Below are 23,676 nucleotides of genomic sequence, written 5' to 3'. Positions count from 1 at the left end.
CTAGTTTGATTGCACTGTGGTCTGAGAGACAGTTTCTTATAATTTCTGTTCTTGTACATTTGCTGAGGAGTGCTTTACTTCCAAATATGTGGTCAATTTTGGAATAAGTGCGATGTGGTACTGAGAAGAATGTATATTCTGTTGATTTGGGGTGGAGAGTTCTATAGATGTCTATTAGGTCCGCTTGGTGCAGAGATGAGTTCAATTCCTGGATATCCTTGTTAACTTTCTGTCTCGTTGATCTGTCTAATGTTGACAGTGGAGTGTTGAAATCTCCCATTATTATTGTATGGGAGTCTAAGTCTCTTTGTAGGTCTCTAAGGACTTGCTTTATGAATCTGGGTGCTCCTGTATTGGGTGCATATATATATAGGAGTGTTAGCTCTTCCTGTTGAATTGATCCCTTTACCATTATGTAATGGCCTTCTTTGTCTCTTTTGTTCTTTGATGGCTTAAAGTCTGTTTTATCAGAGACTAGGATTGCAACCCCTGCTTTTTTTTGTTTTCCATTTGCTTGGTAGATCTTCCTCCATCTCTTTATTTTGAGCCTATGTATGTCTCTGCATGTGAGATGGGTCTCCTGAATACAGCAGACTGATGGGTCTTGACTCTTGATCCAGTTTGCCAGTCTGTGTCTTTTAATTGGACCATTTAGTCCATTTACATTTAAGGTTAATATTGCTATGTGTGAACTTGATCCTGTCATTATGATATTAACTGATTATTTTGCTCATTAGTTGATGCAGTTTCTTCCTAGCCTTGATGGTCTTTACATTTTGGCATGTTTTTGCAATGGCTGGTACCGGTTGTTCCTTTCCATGTTTAGGGCTTCCTTCAGGGTCTCTTGTAAGGCAGGCCTGGTGGTGACAAAATCTCTAAGCATTTGCTTATCTGTAAAGGATTTTATTTCTCCTTCACTGATGAAACTTAGTTTGGCTGGATATGAAATTCTGGGTTGAAAATTCTTTTCTTTAAGAACGTTGAATATTGGCCCCCACTCTCTTCTGGCTTGTAGAGTTTCTGCCGAGAGATCTGCTGTTAGTCTGATGGGCTTCCCTTTGTGGGGAACCCGACCTTTCTCTCTGGCTGCCCTTAAGATTTTTTCCTTCATTTCAACTTTGGTGAATCTGGCAATTATGTGTCTGGAGTTGCTCTTCTGGAGGAGTATCTTTGTGGCGTTCTCTGTATTTCCTGAATTTGAATGTTGGCCTGCCCTACTAGGTTGGGGAAGTTCTCCTGGATGATATCCTGAAGAGTGTTTTCCAACTTGGTTCCATTTTCCCCCTCACTTTCAGGCACCCCAATCAGACGTAGATTTGGTCTTTTTACATAATCCCATACTTCTTGCAGGCTTTGTTCATTTCTTTTTCTTCTTTTTTCTTTTGGTTTTCTCTTCTCGCTTCATTTCATTCATTTGATCCTCAATCGCTGATACTCTTTCTTCCAGTTGATCGAGTCGGTTACTGAAGCTTGTGCATTTGTCACGTATTTCTCGTGTCATGGTTTTCATCTCTGTCATTTCGTTTATGATCTTCTCTGCATTAATTAGTCTAGCTGTCAATTCTTCACACTCTTTTTTCAAGATTTTTAGTTTCTTTGTGCTGGGTACGTAATTCCTCCTTTAGCTCTGAGAAGTTTGATGGGCTGAAGCCTTCTTCTCTCATCTCGTCAAAGTCATTCTCTGACCAGCTTTGATCCGTTGCTGGCGATGGGCTGCGCTCCTTTGCAGGGGGAGATGTGCTCTTATTTTTTGAATTTCCAGCTTTTCTGCCCTGCTTCTTCCCCATCTTTGTGGTTTTATCTGTCTCTGGTCTTTGATGACGGTGACGTACTGATGGGGTTTTGGTGTAGGTGTCCTTCCTGTTTGATGGTTTTCCGTCTGACAGTCAGAAGGACTGTCTGTTAGTCTGTTGGAGATTGCTTGAGGTCCACTCCAGACCCTGTTTGCCTGGGTATCAGCAGCAGAGGTTGCCGAAGATAGAATATTGCTGAACAGCGAGTGTACCTGTCTGATTCTTCCTTTGGAAGTTTCCTCTCAGGGATGACTCCACCCTGTGAGGTGTGTGGTGTCAGACTGCCCCTAGTGGGGGATGTCTCCCAGCTAGGCTACTCAGGGGTCAGGGACCCACCTGAGCAGGCAGTCTGTCCGTTCTCGGATCTCAACCTCCGCGTTGGGAGATCCACGGCTCTCCCCAAAGCTGTCAGACAGAGTCGTTCGCCTCTGCACCGCCCCCGCTCCTTTCCCTATTGGACCTCAGCTGTGGGCTGTCCCCAGGTGGAGTCTACAGAGACAGGCAGGTTTCCTTGAGCTGCTGTGAGCTCCACCCAGTTCGAGCTTCCCAGCGGCTTTGTTTACCTACTTAAGCCTCAGCAATGGCGGGCGCCCCTCCCCCAGCCTCGCTGCTACCTTGCGGATAGATCGCCGCAGACTGCTGTGTTAGCAGTGAGGGAGGCTCCGTGGGCATGGGACCCTCCGGCCAGGTGTGGGATATATTCTCCTGGTGTGCCTGTTTCCTTAAGCGCAGTATTGGGGTGGGAGTTACCCGATTTTCCAGGTGTTATGTGTCTCAGTTCCCCTGGCTAGGAAAACGGATTTCCTTCCCCCTTGCGCTTTCAGGTGAGGCGAAGCCTCGCCCTGCTTCAGCTCACGCTGGTCAGGCTGCAGCAGCTGACCAGCACCGATTGTCCGGCACTCCCTAGAGAGATGACCCCAGTACCTCAGTTGAAAATGCAGAAATCCTCGGTCTTCTGTGTCACTCGCGCTGGGAGTTGGAGACTGGAGCTATTCCTATTCGGCCATCTTGCTCCGCCCCATAACCAAGGATTGATATTTTTTAAAGTGGTATATCCCAGTTTGTATATCTACTGAAAACCATTGTTGTATACCTACTGAATCAATGAAAAATACCAACATCATTTTACAATGTTCCTTCCATCTAGAAAAACAAATTCATTTTAGAATTTAGAATAAGGAAAACATCTATCTTTCTTACAAATGTGAATGTTTATTTTCATTAGATAATGAACATAATCCACCACGTTTAATGCTTTTCCTTTGTTGCTGGAAGCTCAGAACAAGTGTAATACTTAACAGAGGAAAATACATAGAATTCATGCCTCCTCACCTGCTCCTCTTCTAGACGTCATTAATCACACATGACAAGCTTTCCCAGCTGAACCTACTTGGATTCAAGATCTTTTTCAACATGATATTCCAGATATCCACAACCAACTGAGCAGGTATCCACAACCAATTGAGAATTTACACATGACATGAAATGGCATTAACTATCCTAGATGATAGCTATATCTGGTACCCATCCTGCAAAAAATTTGTTGAATTTTTCCTGTGTCTATTTGATACACATATTGACATGTGTCTTTTAGTGTAAGTATAATCAAATTCTTTTTGGAAATTAAAGGATCTCACAGCTCTCATGACTGCAAGAAGGTTTGAGTATAGTTGGAAATGTCCATGAAGCAGTCCCTGGGGATAATTAATATTTTATAAAAAGCTAACTGACAGAAAATGCAAATACAATGAAGTCTAAGCTTTCTTTGTAAATAGTAAAAAAATTAAATTTTTTGACAGGTAAAACTGAAAATTATGAAAATAATTACCCCTTAACATACATACACATACATACACACGTATATTAGTTATAATTGCAGCCATGCAATTATAGTTTTTAAAGCAAAAAAGATTAGATCAAACAAGCATGTCAGGCGTAAGAGGTAGTATAATTGTTTTCTAACAAAGCTGATTGCTAAAACTATACAGCTTAATTCCCAGCTATACAAATAGGATAGAATAGGATCTAAGAAGTGGTGCCAGTACACAAAGTAGTTTCCCTGGTCTATAAGATTTGTACATAAACGAAAGTAGGTGGTTTAGAAACTTTTACAGCAATTGTTATATCTATAGAAATTTACAAAAACATCAATCTAAGAGGGCAGTGCAAGATGGCAAAATAGAAGCCTATAACATTCGCTCCCCCATCCCCGACAAGAACACCAAATTTTAACAACTATCTGCACACAGAAAACACCATCACAGGAACCAAAAATAAGTGAGATATCACAATACCTGGTTTTACTTCAGTTGTGGAAAGAGGTATTTAAGAAGGTAGGAGAGACAGTCTTGAATCACAGATGCCACCCTCTTCCATCCCTCAGCAGCAGCCCTGTAGCACAGAGAGAGTCTGTGCGCTTGGGGAAGGGAAAGTGCAGTGCTGCTGTTTCACATCAGACATCTAAAACATGCTGGGCTCAGTCAGGGCCTAAACAAGGAGGGAACACTTGAATATACCCTAGCCAGAAGAAAGTTGCCCTTCCCAGGTATATGAACTTGAGTTTCTTGGTAAGCCTTGCCAACATGGGCCAAAGTTTCTGGGGTCATAGGTAAGCTCAAAAGGCAGTCTAGGACAAAAGGACTATAATTTGTGGGCAATTCCTAGTGACAGGCTGGGCTTAGAACCAGTGGACTAGGGTGGCACATGACCTAGGGAGATTCCAGCCAGGGTGGCCAAGGGAATGCTGTACCACCCCTCCTTCAACCCCAGGAAGTGCAGCTGGCAGCAACAAAAGTGACTCCTTCCTTCTGCTTAATGAGAGGAGAATGAAGAATAAAGATGACATTGTCTTACATCTTGGGTACGAGTTCAGCCACAGTAGGATACATGAGGCCTCCAATCCAGGCCCCCGCTTACAGATGACATTTCTAGAAACACCATGGGCCAGAAGGGAACCCACTGCCTTGAAGGGAAAGACCGAGTCCTGGTGAGATTCATCACCTGCTGACTAAAGAGCTCTTGGGCTCTGGATAACCAGTGGCAATACCAAGGTAATATACTATTGGCCTTGGGCTCTGAGATGTGCTTGCTTTAGATGCCATGCAGCACATCCCCAGCTGTGGTGGCTATAGTGAAGTAAAGGGGACTTTGTCTTGCACCTTAGGTACTAGCTTGGCCATAGTGAGGTAGAGCAACAAACAGGCTTTTGGAGTCCCGGAGTCCAGGCCTAAGCTCTTGGAACCATTTCTGGATGAACCCAGGCCAGAGGGGAGCCCAGTGCCCTGAAGGATGAGTTCTAGGTCTGGAAGCAATCACTACAGGCTGATTGAAGAGCTCTTGGACTTTAAGTGAATATCAGCAGTGGCCTGGCAGAATCCTCTGTGGGCTGTGGTGATGGTGGCCACAGGGAGAGGCTCTCTGCCTATTAAAAGGTAAAGGAACAGCAGGAAAATCTTTGTATTGTGGTGTGAGTACCAGGTTAGCCATAGTAGAATAGAACATGAGCTAAATTTCTAAGGTTTTTAACTTTAATCTCTAGCTCCCAGATAGCATCTATGGACCCTCCTGGGCCATGGGAGAACTGATGTCCTGAAAGGAAGGACATAAACCTGGCTGGCTGTTGAATTTTGTCAAACGTCTTTTCTACATCTATTGGGATAATCATGTGGTTTTTGTCTTTCGTTCTGTTTATATGCTGGATTACGTTTATTGATTTGCATATGTTGAACCAGCCTTGCATCCTAGGGATGAAGCCCACTTGATCATGATGGATAAGCTTTTGGATGTGCTGCTGGATTCGGTTTGCCAGTATTTTATTGAGGATTTTTGCATCGATGTTCATCAGGGATATGGGTCTAAAATTCTCTTTTTTTTGTTGTGTCTCTCCAGGCTTTGGTATCAGGATGATGTTGGCCTCATAAAATGAGTTAGGGAAGATCCCCTCTTTTTCTATTGATTGGAATAGCTTCAGAAGGAATGGTAACAGCTCCTCCTTGTACCTCTGGTAGAATTCGGCTGTGAATCCGTCTGGTCCTGGACTGTTTTTGGTTGGTAGGCTATTAATTATTGCCTAAATTTCAGAGCCTGCTATTGGTCTATTCAGGGATTCAACTTCTTCCTGGTTTAGTCTTGGGAGAGTGTAAGTGTCCAGGAAATTATCCATTTCTTCTAGATTTTCTAGTTTATTTGCGTAGAGGTGTTTATAGTATTCTCTGATGGTAGTTTGTATTTCTGTGGGGTCGGTGGTGATATCCCCTTTATCATTTTTTATTGCATCTATTTGATTCTTCTCTCTTTTCTTCTTTATTAGTCTTGCTAGCGGTCGATCAACTTTGTTGATCTTTTCAAAAAACCAACTCCTGGATTCGGTGATTTTTGAAGGGATTTTGTGTCTCTATCTCCTTCAGTTCTGCTCTGATCTTAGTTATTTCTTGCCTTCTGCTAGCTTTTGAATGTGTTTGCTCTTGCTTCTCTAGTTCTTTTAATTGTGATGTTAGAGTGTCAATTTTAGATCTTTCCTGCTTTCTCTTGTGGGCATTTAGTGCTATAAATTTCCCTCTACACACTGCTTTAAATGTGTCCCAGAGATTCTGGTATGTTGTATCTTTGTTCTCATTGGTTTCAAAGAACATCTTGATTTCTGCCTTCATTTCGTTAAGTACCCAGTAGTCATTCAGGAGCACGTTATTCAGTTTCCATGTACTTGAGCGGTTTTGATTGAGTTTCTTAGTCCTGAATTCTAGTTTGATTGCACTGTGGTCTCAGAGACAGTTTGTTATAATGTCTGTTCTTGTACATTTGCTGAGGAGTGCTTTACTTCCAATTATGTGGTCAATTTTGGAATAAGTGTGATGTGGTGCTGAGAAGAATGTATATTCTGTTGATTTGGGGTGGAGAGTTCTGTAGAGGTCTATTAGTTCCGCTTGCTGCAGAGATGAGTTCAATTCTTGGATATCCTTGTTAACTTTCACTCTCGTTGATCTGTCTAATGTTGACAGTGGGGTGTTAAAGTCTCCCATGATTATTGTATGGGAGTGTAACTCTCTTTGTAAGTCTCTAAGGACTTGCTTTATGAATCTGCGTGCTCCTGTATTGCGTGCATATGTATTGAGGAGAGTTAGCTCTTCCTGTTGAATTGATCCCTTTACCATTATGTAATGGCCTTTGTCTCTTTTGATCTTTGATGGTTTAAAGTCTGTTTTATCAGAGACTAGGATTGCAACCCCTATTTTTTTTTTTTTTTGTTCTCCATTTGCTTGGTAGATCTTCCTCCATCCCTTTATTTTGAGCCTATGTATGTCTCTGCATGTGAGATGCATCTCCTGAATACAGCAAACTGATGGGTCTTGTCTCTTGATCCAATTTGCCAGTCTGTGTCTTTTAATTGGACCATTTAGTCCATTTACATTTAAGGTTAATATTGTTATGTGTGAACTTGATCCTGTCATTATGATATTAACTGGTTATTTTGCTCGTTAGCTGATACAGTTTCTTCCTAGCCTTGATGGTCTTTACATTTTGGCATGTTTTTGCAATGGTTGGTACTGGTCATTCCTTTCCATGTTTAGTGCTTCCTTCAGGGTCTCTTGTAAGGCAGGCCTGGTGGTGACAAAATCTCTAAGCATTTGCTTATCTGTAAAGGATTTTATTTCTCCTTCACTGATGAAACTTAGTTTGGCTGGATATGAAATTCTGGGTTTAAAATTCTGTCCTTTAAGAATGTTGAATATTGGCCCCCACTCTCTTCTGGCTTGTAGAGTTTCTGCCAAGAGATCTGCTGTTAGTCTGATGGGCTTCCCTTTGTGGGGAACCCGACCTTTCTCTCTGGCTGCCCTTAAGATTTTTTCCTTCATTTCAACTTTGGTGAATCTGGCAATTATGTGTCTTGGAGTTGCTCTTCTCGAGGAGTATCTTTGTGGTATTCTCTGTATTTCCTGAATTTGAATTTTGGCCTGCCCTACTAGGTTGGGGAAGTTCTCCTGGATGATACCCTGAAGAGTGTTTTCCAATTTGGTTCCATTTTCCCCCTCACTTTCAGGCACCCCAATCAGACGTAGATTTGGTCTTTTTACATAATCCCATACTTCTTGTAGGCTTTGTTCATTTCTTTTTCATCTTTTTTCTTTAGATTTCTCTTCTCGCTTCATTTCATTCATTTGATCCTCAATCGCTGATATTCTTTCTTCCAGTTGATCGAGTCGGTTACTGAAGCTTGTGCATTTGTCATGTATTTCTCGTGTCATGGTTTTCATCTCTTTCAGTTCGTTTATGGCCTTCTCTGTATTAATTATTCTAGTTATCAATTCTTCCACTCTTTTTTCAAGAAATTTAGTTTCTTTGTGCTGGGTACGTAATTCCTCCTTTAGCTCTGAGAAGTTTGATGGACTGAAGCCTTCTTGTCTCATCTTGTCAATGTCATTCTCCGTCCAGCTTTGATCCGTTGCTGGCGATGAGCTGTATTCCTTTGGAGGGGGAGATGCGCTCTTATATTTTGAATTTCTAGCTTTTCTGCCCTGCTTTTTCCCCATCTTTGTGGTTTTATCTGCCTCTGGTCTTTGATGATGGTGACGTACTGATGGGGTTTTAGTGTGGGTGTCCTTCCTGTTTGTTAGTTTTCCTTCTAACAGTGAGGACCCTCCGCTGTAGGTCTGTTGGAGATTGCTTGAGGTCCACTCCAGACCCTATTTGCCTGGGTATCAGCAGCAGAGGCTGCAGAAGATAGAATATTGCTGAACAGCAAGTGTACCTGTCTGATTCTTGCTTTGGAAGCTTCCTCTCAGGGGTGTACTCCACCGTGTGAGCTGTGGGGTGTCGGTCTGCCCCTAGTGGAGGATGTCTCCCAGTTAGGCTACTCAGGGGTCAGGGACCCACTTGATCAGGCAGTCTGTCCGTTCTCAGATCTCAAACTCCATGTTGGGAGATCCATTGCTCTCTTCAAAGCTGTCAGACAGAGTCGTTTGCATCTGCAGAGGTTTCTGCTGCTTTGTTGTTGTTGTTGTTGTTTAGCTGTGCCCTGTTCCCAGAGGTGGAGTCTACAGAGACTGGCAGGCCTCCTTGAGCTGCTGTGAGCTCCACCCAGTTCGATCTTCCCAGGGCTTTGTTTACCTACTTAAGCCTCAGCCATGGTGGGCGCCCCTCCCCCAGCCTGGCTGCTGCATTGCTGTTAGATCGCAGACTGCTGTGCTAGCAATGAGGGAGGCTCCGTGGGCTTGGGACCCTCCTGGCCAGGTTTGGGATATAATCTCCTACTGTGCCCATTTGCTAAGAACCTTGGTAAAGCGCAGTATTGGGGTGGGATTTACCCGATTTTCCAGGTTTTGTGTGTCTCACTTCCCCTGGCTAGGAAAAGGGATTCCCTTCCCCCTTGCACTTCCCAGGTGAGGGGATGCCTTGCCCTGCTTCAGCTCTCGCTGGCTGGTCGGGCTGCAGCAGCTGACCAGCACCGACTGTCCGGCACTCCCTAGTGAGATGAATCCAGTACCTCAGTTGAAAATGCAGATATCACCTGTCTTCTGTGTCGCTCACGCTGGGAGCTGGAGACTGGAGCTTTTCCTATTTGGCCATCTTGCTCCGCCCCCTCTAGCTAGCGGTCTATCAATTTCGTTGATATTTTTAAAAAACCAGCTCCTGGATTCATTGATTTTTGAAGGGATTTTTGTGTCTGTATCTCCTTCAGTTCTGCTCTGATCTTAGTTATTTCTTGCCTTCTGCTAGCTTTTGAATGTGTTTGCTCTTGCTTCTCTAGTTCTTTTAATTGTGATGTTAGGGTGTCAATTTTAGATCTTTCCTGCTTTCTCTTGTGCGCATTTAGTGCTATAAATTTCCCTCTACACACTGCTTTAAATGTGTCCCAGAGATTTTGGTATGTTGTATCTTTGTTCTCACTGGTTTCAAAGAACGTCTTTATTTCTGCCTTCATTTCATTATGTACCCAGTAGTCATTCAGGAGCAGGTTGTTCAGTTTCCATGTAGTTGAGAAGTTTTGAGTGAGTTTCTTAATCCTGAGTTCTAGTTTGATTGTACTGTGGTCTGAGAGACAGTTTGTTATAATTTCTGTTCTTGTACATTTGCTGAGGAGTGCTTTACTTCCAATTATGTGGTCAATTTTGGAATAAGTGTGATGTGGTCCTGAGAAGAATGTATATTCTGTTGATTTGGGAAGGAGAGTTCTATAGATGTCTATTAGGTCCACTTGGTGCAGAGATGAGTTCAATTCTTGGATATCCTTGTTAACTTCCCCTCTCGTTGATCTGTCTAATGTTGACAGTGGGGTGTTAAACTCTCTCATTATTATTGTGAGGGAGTTTAAGTCTCTTTGTAAGTCTCTAAGGACTTGCTTTATGAATCTGGGTGCTGCCGTATTGGGTGCATATATATTTAGGAGAGTTAGCTCTTCTTGTTTAATTGATCCCTTTACCATTATGTAATGGCCTTCTTTGTCTCTTCCTATCTTTGTTGGTTTAAAGTCTGTTTTATCAGACACTAGGACTGCAAACCCTGCCTTTTTTGGTTTTCCATTTGCTTAGAAGATCTTCCTCCATCCCTTTATTTTGAGTCTATGTGTGTCTTTGCACATGAGATGGGTCTCCTGAATACAGCAGACTGATGTGTCTTGACTCTTTATCCAATTTGCCAGTCTGTGTCTTTTAATTGGAGCATTTAGTGCATTTACATTTAAGGTTAATATTGTTACATGTGATTTTGATGCTGTCATTATGATGTTAGCTGGCTATTTTGCTCGTTAGTTGATGCAGTTTCTTCCTAGCATCAACGGTCTTTACATTTTGGCATGTTTTTGCAGTGACTGGTACCAGTTGTTCCTTTCCATATTTAGTGCTTCCTTCAGGAGCTTTGGTAGGGCAGGCCTGGTGGTGACAAAATCTCTAAGCATTCGCTTGTCTATAAAGGATTTTATTTCTCCTTCACTTATGAAACTTAGTTTGGCTGGATATGAAATTCTGGGTTTAAAATTATTTTCTTTATGAATGTTGAATATTGGCTCCCACTCTCTTCTAGTTTGTAGAGTTTCTGCCGAGGGGATCCACTGTTAGTCTGATGGGCTTCCCTTTGTGGGTAACCTGACCTTTCTCTCTGGCTGCCCTTAACATTTTTTCCTTCATTTCAGCGTTGGTGAATCTGATAATTATGTGTCTTGGAGTTTCTCTTCTAGAGGAGTGTGTTTGTGGTGTTCTCTGTATTTCTGGCATTTGAATATTGGCCTGCCTTGCTAGGTTGGGGAAGTTCTCCTGGATAATATCCTGCAGAGTGTTTTCCAACTTGGTTCCATTCTCCCCGTCACATTCAGATACACCAATCAGATGTAGATTTGGTCTTTTCACATAGTCCCATATTTCTTGGAGGCTTTGATCATTACTTTTTACTCTTTTTTCTCTAAACTTCCCTTATTGTTTCATTTCATTCATTTCATTCATTTGGTCTTCAATCACTGATACCCTTTCTTCTAGTTGATCAAGTCGGTTACTGAAGCTTCAGTATTGATGGAATGATATAAAATAAATATTAAATTTATATCAAACATAATATTTGATAAAATAATATTATATTATCTCAAAATAATAAGAGGTATTTATGACAAACCCACAACCAATATCATACTGAATGGGCAAAAACTGGAAGCATTCCCCTTGAAAACTGGCACAAGACAGGGATGCCCTCTCTCACCACTCCTATTCAACATAGTGTTGGAAGTTCTGGCCAGGGCAATCAGGCAAGAGAAAGAAATAAATGGTATTCAATTAGGAAAAGAGGAAGTCAAATTGTCCCTGTTTGCAGATGACAGGGCTGTATATTTAGAAAACTCCACTGTCTCGGTCCAACATCTCCTTAAGCTGATAGGCAACTTCAGCAAAGTCTCAGGATACAGAATCGATGTGCAAAAATCATAAACACTCTTATAGGCCAGTAACAGACAAACAGAGAGCCAACTCATGAATGAACTCACATTCACAATTTCTTCAAAGAGAATAAAATGCCTATGAATCCAACTTACAAGGGATGTGAAGGACCTCTTCAAGGAGAACTACAAACCACTGCTCAATGAAATAAAAGAGGACACAAACAAATGGAAGAACATACCATGCTCATGGATAGGAAGAATCAATATTGTGAAGGTAATTTATAGATTCAATGCCATCCCCATTAAGCTACCAATTACCCTCTTCACAGAATTGGAAAAAACTACTTTAAAGTTTATATGGAACCAAAAAAGAGCTCACATTGCCAAGAAAATCCCAAGTCAAAAGAACAAAGCAGGAGGCATCAAACTACCTGACTTCAAACTATGCTACAAGGCTACAGTAACCAAAACAGCATGGTACTGGTACCAAAACAGAGATATAGACCAATGGAATAGAACAGAGTCCTCAGAAATAATACCACACATCTACAGCCATCTGATCTTTGACAAACCTGACAAAAACAAGAAATGGAGAAAGGATTCCCTATTTAATAAATGGTGCTGGGAAAATTGGTTAGCCATAAGTAGAAAGCTGAAACTGGATCCCTTCCTTACACCTTATACAAAAATTAATTCAAGATGGATTAGAGACTTAAATGTTCGACATAAAACCATAAACATCCTAGAAGAAAACCTAGGTAATACCATTCAGGACATAGGCATGGGCAAGGACTTCATGTCTAAAACACCAAAAACAACGGCAATAAAAGCCAAAATTGACAAATGGGATCTAATTAAACTAAAGAGCTTTACATAGCAAAAGAAACTACCATCAGAGTGAACAGGCAACCTACAGAATGGGAGAAAATTTTTGCAATCTACTCATCCGACAAAGGGCTAATATCCAGAACCTACAAAGAACTGAAATGTACAAGAAAAACACAAACAACCCCATCAAAAAGTGAGCAAAGGAAATGATCAGACACTTCTCAAAAGAAGACATTTATGCAGCCAACAGACACATGAAAAAATGCTTATCATCACTAGCCATCAGAGAAATGCAAATCAAAACCACAATGAGATACCATCTCACACCAGTTAGAATGGTGATCATTAGAAAGACAGGAAACAACAGGTGCTGGAGAGGATGTGGAGAAATGGAAACACTTTTACACTGTTGGTGGGACTGTAAACTAGTTCAACCATTGTGGAAGACAGTGTGGCGATTCCTCAAGGTCTAGAACTAGAAACACCACTTGACCCAGCCATCCCATTACTGGGTATATACCCAAAGGATTACAAATCATGCTGCTATAAAGACACATGCACACGTATGTTTACTGCAGCACTATTCACAATAGCAAAGACTTAGAACCAAACCAAATGTCCATCAGTGACAGACTGGATTAAGAAAATGTGGCACATATATACCATGGAATATTATGCAGCCATAAAAAAGGATGAGTTCATGTCCTTTGTAGGGACATGGATACAGCTGGAAACCATAATTCTCAGCAAGCTATCACGAGAACAGAAAAACAAACACTGCATGTTCTCACTCATAGGTGGAATTGAACAATGAGAACACTTGGACACATGAAGGGGAACATCACACACCGAGGCCTGTCGTGGGGTTGGGGGAGGGGGGAGGGATAGCATTAGGAGATATACCTGATGTAAATGATGAGTTAATGGGTGCAGCACACCAACATGGCACATGTATACATATTTAACAAACCTGCACATTGTGCACATGTACCCTAGAACATAAGGTATGATAAAAAAAAAAAAAGTAAAAAATAAAAATGCTGGCTGGTTTTGCTACCTGCTGATCATAGAACCTTATTCATATCAAAGAGCAAAACCATGCTGGGCTCATCCAGCACCTGGGAAGGCAATGTGCATGTGGATCCACCCTAGGGTCTTGATTAAACATAGTTGGTAGCCAGGCAGTGGTTACGGTAGGCCCTGGGTGACAGCCAGTGCTATGCTGGATTCAGGTCTGACCCAACACAGTCCAAGTGGTGGTGGCCATATGGCGCTTGCATGACCATACCCCTATTTCCAGATGGCTTAGCCAGAGAAATTCCAAATGTATGGGAGGAATTAAAGGAAAAGAATAATAGTCCCTGCCTGGTAATCCAGAGAATTCTTCTGAATCTTATCCAAGACCACCAAGGTGATACTTCTATGTGTCTACAAAAACCACAGCATTATTGGGCTTGGGGCCCAAGTCTCTTCAAATACCTGGAAGGCCATACCAAGAAGGACAGATTAAAATAAGCCCAGACTGCAAACACTATAATAAATATCTTCAGTGTTCAGACACCAAAGAACATCTGTAAGCATCAAGAACATCCAGGAAAACATGGCTTCACCAAATGAACTAAAAAAGGCACCAGGGACCAATCCTGGAGAAACAGAGATATGTGACCTTTCAGACAGAAAACTCAAAATAGCTATTTTGAAAACATTTCAGAGAAATTCAAGCTCACACAGAGAAGAATTCAGAATTGTATCAGATAAAATTGACAAAGAGATTGAAACAATTAAAAAAGAATTAAGAAAGAATGCTAGAGTTGAAAAATGCAATTGACATGCTGAGGAACACATCAGAGATTCTTATTAGCAGAACTGATAAAGCAGAAGTACTAATGAGCATGAAGACCAGCTATTTGAAAGTACAGAGGAGACAAAAAAGGAAAAAAGAATTAAAAACAAAAAGGCACATCTGCATGATCTAGAAAATAGCCTCAAATAACCAAATCTAAGAGTTATTCGATGTAACAAGGAGGTAGAGAAAGAGATGGGGGTAGAAAGTTTATTAAAAGGGGTAATAACAGAGAAGTTCCCAAACCTAGAGAAAGATATCAATATCCAAGTAGAAGAAGGTTATAGAACACCAGGCAGATTTAACCCAAAGAAGACTACCTCAAGACATTTAATAATGAAAGTCCCAAAGGTTAAGAATAAAGAAAAGATCCTAAAAGCAGTGAGAGAATAGAAACAAATAACATAAAATGGAGTGCCAATACGTGTGACAGGAGACTTTTCAGTGGAAACCTTAAGTCCAGGTGAGAGTGGTGTGACATATTTACACTGTTGCAGGAAAATAACTTACTGTATATACTATATCCAGAGAAAATAACCTTTAATAATGAAGAAGAAATAAAGACCTTTCCAGACAAACAAAAGCTCAGGGATTTCATCAATACAAGACCTATCCTACAAGAAATGCTAAAGAAAGTTCTTCATTCTGTAACAAAAGGATGTTAATCAACAAGACGAAATCATCTGAAGGTACAAAACTCATTGGGAATAGTAAACATACAGAAAACACAGATTATAACACTAATTATGGTATGTAAACCACTCAAGTAGAAAGACTAGATGATGAACCAATAAAAAATAATAACTGCAACAACTTTTCAAGACATAATGCATTAAGACAGAAACAGAAACAACAAAAAGTTAAAAAGTAGGGAAAAAAGTTAAAATGTAGCATTTTATTAGTTTTTCTCTTGTGCGTTTGTTTATGTGATCAGTGTTAAGTGGTCATCAGTTTAAAATCATAGGTTATAGGATAGTATTTGCAAGCCTCATGGTAACCTCAAATCAAAAAACAGGCAATAGACAAGCAAAAAATTAAAGAAATTATATCATATGACCAGAGAAAATCACCTTCACTAACTGTAAAACAGGGAAAGAGGAAACAGAACACACACACACACACACACACACACACACACAAAAACAGAAAACAAGTAACAAAATGGCGAGGGTAACTCCCTACTTATCAATAATAACATCGAAGGTAAATGGACTAAACTCTCCAATCAAAAGATGTAGAGTGGCTGAATGAAGAAACAAGACCCAGTGACCTGTTGTCTACAAGAAACACACTTCACCTCTAAAGATATACACAGGTTAAAATTTAAAGGAATGGAAAAAGATATTCCATGACAATGCAATCCCAAAAGGACAAAAATAGCTACACTTATATCAGACAAAATGATTTCAAGACAAAATCTGTGAGACAAAGAAGGTCATTATATAATAATAAAGGGGTCAGTTAAGCAGGAGGATATAATAATTTTAAATATATATGCACCCAACAACGGGGCACACAGATATATACAGCAAATATTATTAGCACTAAAGAGAGAGATAGATCTCAATACAATAACAGCTGGAGACTCCAACACTCTACTTTCAGCATTGGACAGATCTTCTAGACAGAAAATCAACAAAGAAACATCAGACTTAATCTACAATACAGAACAAATGGTTCTAATCAATGTTAATAGAATGTCATCCAACCACTACAGAATCCACATTCTTCTCAGCATATCAATCATGCTCAAGGACAGACGGTATGTTAGGTCACAAAACAAGTCTCAAAACATTCAAAAATCTGAAATAATATCAAACATCTTCTCTGATCATAATGGAATAAAACCAGAAATCAAAAACGAGGAATTTTGCAAATCATGCAAATACATGGAAATTAAACAATATGCTCCCGAATGACCAGTGGATCAAGTAAGAAATTAAGAAAATTGAAAATGTTATTGAAATAAATGGTAACAGAAATACAAAAAAAACAAAACCTACGGGATACAGTGAAAGCAGTAACAAAGGGAAATTTATAGCTATTAGTGCCCACATCAAAAAAGAAGAAAACATTCAAATAGATAGCCTAAAAATGCATCTTAAAGAACTAAAAATAACAAAAGCAAGCTGAACTCACAATTTGTAAAAGAAATAATACAAATTAGAGCTGAAATAAATTAATTTGAAATGAATAACATAATATAAAAGATCAATGAAACAAAAAGTTGGTGTTTTGAAAAGATCAAAATTGGCCAGGCACGGTGGCTCATGCCTCTAATCCCAGCACTTTGGGAGGCCCAGGTAGGTGGATCACCTGAGGTCAGGAGTTCAAGACCAGCCTGGCCAACATGGTGAAGCCCCATCTCTACTAAAAATATAAAAGTTAGCCGGACATGCTGGTGGGCACCTGTAATCCCAGCTACTCGGGAGGCTGAGGCAGGAGAATCACTTGAACCAGGGGGGTAGAGATTGCAGTGAGCTGAGACCATGCCACTGCACTCCAGCCTGGGCAACAGAGAAAGACTCCATCAGGGAATGGAAGGGAAGGGAGGGGAGGGGAGGGAGGGAGAGGAGAGAGGGAGGGAGGGAGGGAAGCAGGGAAGGAAGGAGGGAGGGGAGGGGAGGGGAGGGGAGGGGAAAAGAAAAGCAAAGGAAAGGAAAAGAAAAGAGAAAAGAAAAGAAAAGGAAAGAAAAGAAAAAGAAAAGAGAAAAGTAAAGAAAAGAGAAAGGAAAGTAAAGGAACAGAAAGGAAAGAAAAGAAAGAAAAGAAGGAAAGAAACAGAGAGATCAAAATTGACAAACCTAGTCACACTAAGAAAGAAATGGAAAAGACCCATATAAATAAAATCAGAGATTAAAAAGAAGACATTACAACTGATACTGCAGAAATTCAAAGTATCATTAGTAGCTACTATGGCAACTATATGCCAATAAATTGGAAAATCTACAGGAAATAGATAAATTCCTAGAGACATACAACCTATCAAGATTGAACTATGAAGAAATCCAAAACCTGAACAGATCAATAACAAGATTGAAGTCACAATAAAAAGTCTCCCAGTAATGAAAAGCCCAAGACCTGACGGTTTCACTGCTGAACTCTGCCAAACATTTAAAGAATACCAATCCCACTCAAACTGTTCTGAAAAACAACGAAGAGAATGCTTCCAAACTAATTATAAGAGGTCACTATTACCCTGATACCAAAACCAGATAAAGACACATCAAAAAAAGAAAACTACAAGCCAAAATTTCTGACAAATAGTGATGCAAAAATCCTCAACAAAACACTAGAAACCAAATTCATCAAAACATTAGAAAAATCATTTATCAAGACCAAATGGGACTTATCCCAGGGATGTAACGATGATTGAACATATGCAACATATGCAAATCAATCAATGTGACACATCATATCAACAGAATGAAGGACAAAAACCATATGATCATTTCAATTAATGCTGAAAAGCATTTGATAAAATTCAACATCCCTTCATGATAAAAGCCCTCAAAAAAAAAGAAGAAAAAGAAAAAAAGAAAAACTGGGTATAGAAGAAACATACCTCAACAGACAAAAGTCATATATGAAAGACCCACAGCTATTATCATACTGAATGAGGAAAAATTGAAAGTCTTTCCTTTAAGAACTGAAATATGAAAAGAATGCTCACTTTTGACCACTGTTATTCAACATAGTACTGGAAGTTCTAACTAAAGCAATCAGACAAGAGAAGGAAATAAAGAACATCTAAGTTGTAAAGGAAGAAGTTAAATGATCCCTGTTTGCGGATATAATCTTACATTTGGAAAAATCTAAAGATTCTGCCAAAAAGCCATTGGAACTGATAAAAAAATTCAGCAAAGTTGCAGGATACAAAATCAATATCCAAAAATTAGTAAAATTTCTATATGCCAACAGTGAATAATGTAAAGAGGAAATAAAAAAGTAATTTCATTTACAGTAGCCACAAATAAAATTAAATACCTAGGAATTAAGCAAAAAAAGTGAAGGATCTCTACATGAAAACCATGAAAGGCTGATGAAAGAAGTTGAAGAGGACACCAAAAATTGGAAAGATATTCCATATTTATAGATCAGAAGAATCAATATTGTTAAAATATCCATACATACATCCAAATCCAGATCCATTGTATCTACAGATACAATGCAATTTCTATGAAAATACCAGTAACATTATTCATAATAGAATTAGAAAAAACAATCCTAAGACTAATATGGAACCACAAAAGACCCAGAATGGCCATAGTGATCCCAAGCAAAAAACATGACTGAGGGCATCACATTACCTGACCTCAAATTATACTACCGAGATATAGTAACCCCAAATAGCATGGTATTGGCATAAAAACAGATACACGGACAAATGGAACAGAATGGAGAACCCAGAAACTAATCCACACACCTACAGTTAATTCAATTTTGACAAAGGTGTCAAGAATACACATTCGGAATAAGACAGCCTTTTTAATAAAGGCTGGGAAAACTGATTATCCATATGGGGAAGAATGAAATTACACCTGTATATCTCATAATATACAAAAATCAAATTAAAATGATTTAAAGACATAAATCCAAGACCTCAAGGTATGACACTACTACAAGAAAACATTGGAAAACTCTCCAGGACATTGGTCTGGCCAAACATTTTTTGAATAATATCCCACAAGCACAGGCAATCAAATCGGAAATGAATGGATGGGATCACATCAAATTAAAAAGCCTTTGCACAGTCCCCAAAACCATCAACAAAGTGAAGAGACAAGTCACAAAATGGGAGAAAATATGTGCAAACTACCCCTCTGACAAGAGATCAATAACCAGAGTATGTAAGGAGCTCAAACATCTCAACAGGAAAAAATCTAATAATTTGATTTAAAAATAGGCATAAGATTTGAATAGACATTTATCAAGACATACAAGTGACAAAGAGACTTATGAAAAGGTTCTCAACATCATTGATCATCAGAGAAGTACAAATCAAAACTCCAATGAGATATCATCTCACCCCAGTTAAAATGGATTTTATTCAAAAGATAAGCAGTAAAAAAATCTTGTCAAGGATGCGGAGAAAAGGAAACCCTCATGCGCTCTCGGTGAGAATGTAAATTAGTACAACCACTATAAAGAACAGTTTGGAGGTTCCTCAAAAAACTAAAAATAGAGCTAACATATGATCCAGCAATCCCACTGCTGGGTATATATCCAAAAGAAAGAAGAACAGTATATCAAAGAGATATCTGCACACCCATGTTTGTTTTAGTACTGTTCACAGTAACCAAAATTTGGGAGCAACCTGAGTGTCCATCAACATATGAATGGAAAAAGAAAATGTGGTGCTTATACATGATGATGTACTATTCAGCCATCTAGACGGGCAGATCACGAGGTCAGCAGATCAAGACCATCCTGGCTAATGTGGTGAAACTCCATTTCTACTAAAAATACAAAAAATTAGCCGGGCGTGGTGGCGGGCACCTGTAGTCCCAGCTACTCGGGAGGCTGAGGAAGAATGGCATGCACCCGAGAGGCGGAGCTTGCAGTGAGCTGAGATCCGCCACTGCACACCAGCCTGGACAACCGAGCAAGACTCCATCTCAAAAAAAAAAAAGGTGCAACTGGATATCACTATGTTATGCAACTGGATATCACTATGTCCAGTGGATATATGGACTCCACATGGGTGCAACTGGATATCACTATGTTAAGTGAAATAAGCCAGGCACAGAAAGACAAACACGTTCTCACTTATTTGTGGGATCTAAAAATCAAAACAATTGAACTCATGGACATAAAGAATAGAAGGATGGTTACCAGAGGCTGGGAAGAGTAGTCGGAGGTGGGGATGGCTAAAGGGTAAAAAATAATTAAAATGAATAAGACCTAGTATTTGATAGCTCAACAGAGTGACTATAGTCAATGATAATTTAATCGTATATTTTAAAAGAACAAAAAATATAAATGATTATTCGTAACACAAAAGATAAATACATGAAGGAGTGGAGATCCCATTTTCCATGATGTGATTACTATGTATCGCATGCCTGTATCATAATATCTTATGTACCCCATAAATACATACATCTAATATGTAACCACAAAAAAAATAAATGTTACAAATTTTTAAAATATGTATAAAATGGTTTAAGTAAAAAACAAAGAACAACAACAGCAACGACAAAACCCTGGTCTTTTACCACTAAATTTTTGAGAAACACTGACATTCCTTTATATGTGCAAAGGAAGAACAAAAATCATATATTTGCAGAAACATTTAAAGAATTCCCTCACTTTGTGAAAATTATCAAAATTTTTCTTGTCTAAGATGTCTTATTTATAATACAGCGATCATAATAGCACCTACCTAATATGACTGCTATCACTATGGAATAAAATAATCCAGGCCTGTGGTCACCTGGATGTATGACAACCAAGAAGAAACACTACATTTCCCTGCCATCCTTGAAATTAGATATGGCCAAGTGACTAAGTACTCAACAATGGTATGTGAGCAAAAGTGATATGTGTAACTTCCAGTTTTGACCCCGACAGGGAAGAAAACTAAGACTCCGAGAAGTGCATGCAAGAGAGTGAGAGTTCTTGAATTGTACCAGTGAGTCAAACACTAGGAAAGCAAAGCAACAGCATGGAAGGAGCCTAGGCCTCAGAACTGTGTGGAGCCAAGCCATTCTATCAGTTTAGAATTTTAAAATAAAAAATAAACTTATAGCTTATCTAAACTCCTATTATTGTGATCATTTGCCACAGTCAGCCAAACCAATATTCCAACTGGAGACTGCATAGAAAGCACTTGGAATAATACTTAGCAGAGGGTATGCATTAAATAATTGATAATTATTATTATGTATTATTATTGATTTGGCATTCAAAACTTTCACTTTAAAAGCATTATCTTTGATAATCCATGATGGTTTTCTTCTTCAAATGATAACTAGTGTAACTCTGTTAGACACTGTTTGTTAATTTTGAGAATGGTTCAAATGGTTTTCCAGGACCACTTTTTTGAACTTTATAAAATCCCATGTCTTTTATGTGATTACTATTTCCATTCAGAAATCATTTGCATTTTACTAATCAATATATCCACATCTAACATGCTGATTAGAAAAGCATGTTATACTGATATACGAACAGAAAGGGAGTTGACACAATGGGGTAGAATCAGAACAGAAATCTGACTGAAGGTATGTTTGAGTGGGGATACATTTTATAAGTAGTAAGTTCATTAATGGATGGTTCCTATAACCACGGTTCTTTACTAACTGATAAACTTCTATAAAAATAACATCCTTCTAATCAATTATTTGGTTCTTGGACATAGTTTGAGAAAAACAGGATAAAATTTTTATATTCTATTCCTTTATCAGTTTTCAAAATTCTATTTAACAACAACATGTTCAAGCAAGCTGAAGACATTCTTGTATCTCTGGCTTCTAAATTCACCTACAATTCTCATAACATAAAACTTGTTTTAATAAGAATTTTTTTAATCTGGTGGCAATTAACCATCAGAGCAGATATGATATTTTTAGAACTGATAGGGACACAGGTCTTTCTTGAGCAAGTCTTTCTTTTTTTTTGGTAAAAAAAAAAGAATACAGACAGGTTCTCAGCTCAAATTAAAAAAAAAAAAAAAAAATTCCCACCATAGTGACTCTTTACAATTCCTGATCATTTTCTCTATGTTGAAAGAGTCTAATTTATTCCTATAGTTCTGATGACATCTTTTTCACAGTAGCAGTTATGCTACATGAGGAATTACCTCAGTCTATTTCAAAAATGCCTTTATGAGGGGTGGTATTTGAGCCTGGTGGCAACAACCTAACAGTCATTATAATCCTGTAAAAATGTAAACTAGATCATATCATTTCTCTGTTCACAGCCCTCCTATGACTTCCTATGCCACTCAAGGGAGAAGCAAAAATTCTTAGAGAGGTCTTAAAGGCCCCCACAATGACCCTACCTCTTCGCCCCCATCCCCTCTGCTCTGTACATACTAGCCTGTGCTGTTACTAAGTCAACCACACACACTCCTGCCTTTGAGCCTTTGCATTGGTTGTTCCTTCTTTCTAGAATATTGTCTCTCTCCAAGCCAGATGGATTATTCCCTTCCTTCTTTGGGTGTCTTGTCACATCTTACCTTCTCAGCAATACCTTTTCTGACCATCATCATCCAAATTACAAACTTTCACTCACTCTCACCTGTATTCCTCTTGCCCTGGGCTACTTTATTTTTCTTCATAACATTTATAACCCAACTCGTACTAGAAATCTTACTGGTCTATCATTTATTTTTGGTCTCTCCGTACTTGGATGTGTGCTATTATAGAGCCAGGAATTTGCATGTTTTGTTACCTGCTGTATCACCAGCACCTAGATGAACACTTGACACAAAGATGTTTTATCAGGCTGATGGACTGAATGCATGAATATGTTGTTCCCATTCCTCAAGAGACTAGCAGCAGTGCTACTTCGGCAACCCTGTTTGGTTTCTGAATTAAAATAATTAGATATATGACATGATGCCACATAATTAACTCAAAAACAAGACACCATGGGAAATGTGAATGACTAAATATACAGATAAAAAACAGTAGTCCAATTGTAATATTTGCTTATCTGTCTTTGACTTCAGTTTTACACAGAATTTTCCAAATAGAAGTTTATTTAATCTTTCTTAGCACCTAGATTGAGACAGGAAAATAAATGCAAAATGGCCCCAAACAAACAAACTCCTATTTAAATAAAGAGTACTTTAGGAAGATTAATTACTGTTAAAAACAAATTAGCATAACTCATCATGTTTCTGACACTCCTGCTTTTGGTAACCTCAAATATTCAAAACAAAGTCTGAGTTGAAAGCCCCCAAAAAACATGTCAGCTGTAGGCTTAGAGAAAACTGCTTAGTAAGGAACAGACATTTTTCTTTTTAAATGTGTTTCTCAAAGTGGTTTCTGTAGAATCATGAGATATTAATAGATGACAACAAAGGGTTCTGGTGTCAAGTGTTAGTTTAAACAAGATTTGTTACTTTTAAACTACTGAAAGTCTTGACTATATCTTGTAAGAGCATAAATTTGCCAGAGAAGAAGTGCCATAGGCAGCATTTCTCAATCCGTTTTTGACAATAAGCATTACTACCACCACCACCCCCCACCATTTTTCCCAGAGCAACTATGGCCAATATACATTGGGAAACCAAGGACTCTCAAACTTGAGGCCATAGCCTAAGAACTGTAGGTGAAATTCAATAACTGATTTAGTAAACTTTGGTTGGTTGAGTTTCTTTTTTCTCCTGGAAACCTTCAGTTCTT

This window comes from Trachypithecus francoisi, unplaced genomic scaffold, assembly GCF_009764315.1.
Source record: "Trachypithecus francoisi isolate TF-2019V2 unplaced genomic scaffold, Tfra_2.0 Lachesis_group0, whole genome shotgun sequence".
Lineage (NCBI taxonomy): Eukaryota > Metazoa > Chordata > Mammalia > Primates > Cercopithecidae > Trachypithecus > Trachypithecus francoisi.
The sequence above is the reverse complement of the archived record's forward strand: the minus strand, read 5'-3'. Positions refer to the sequence as shown.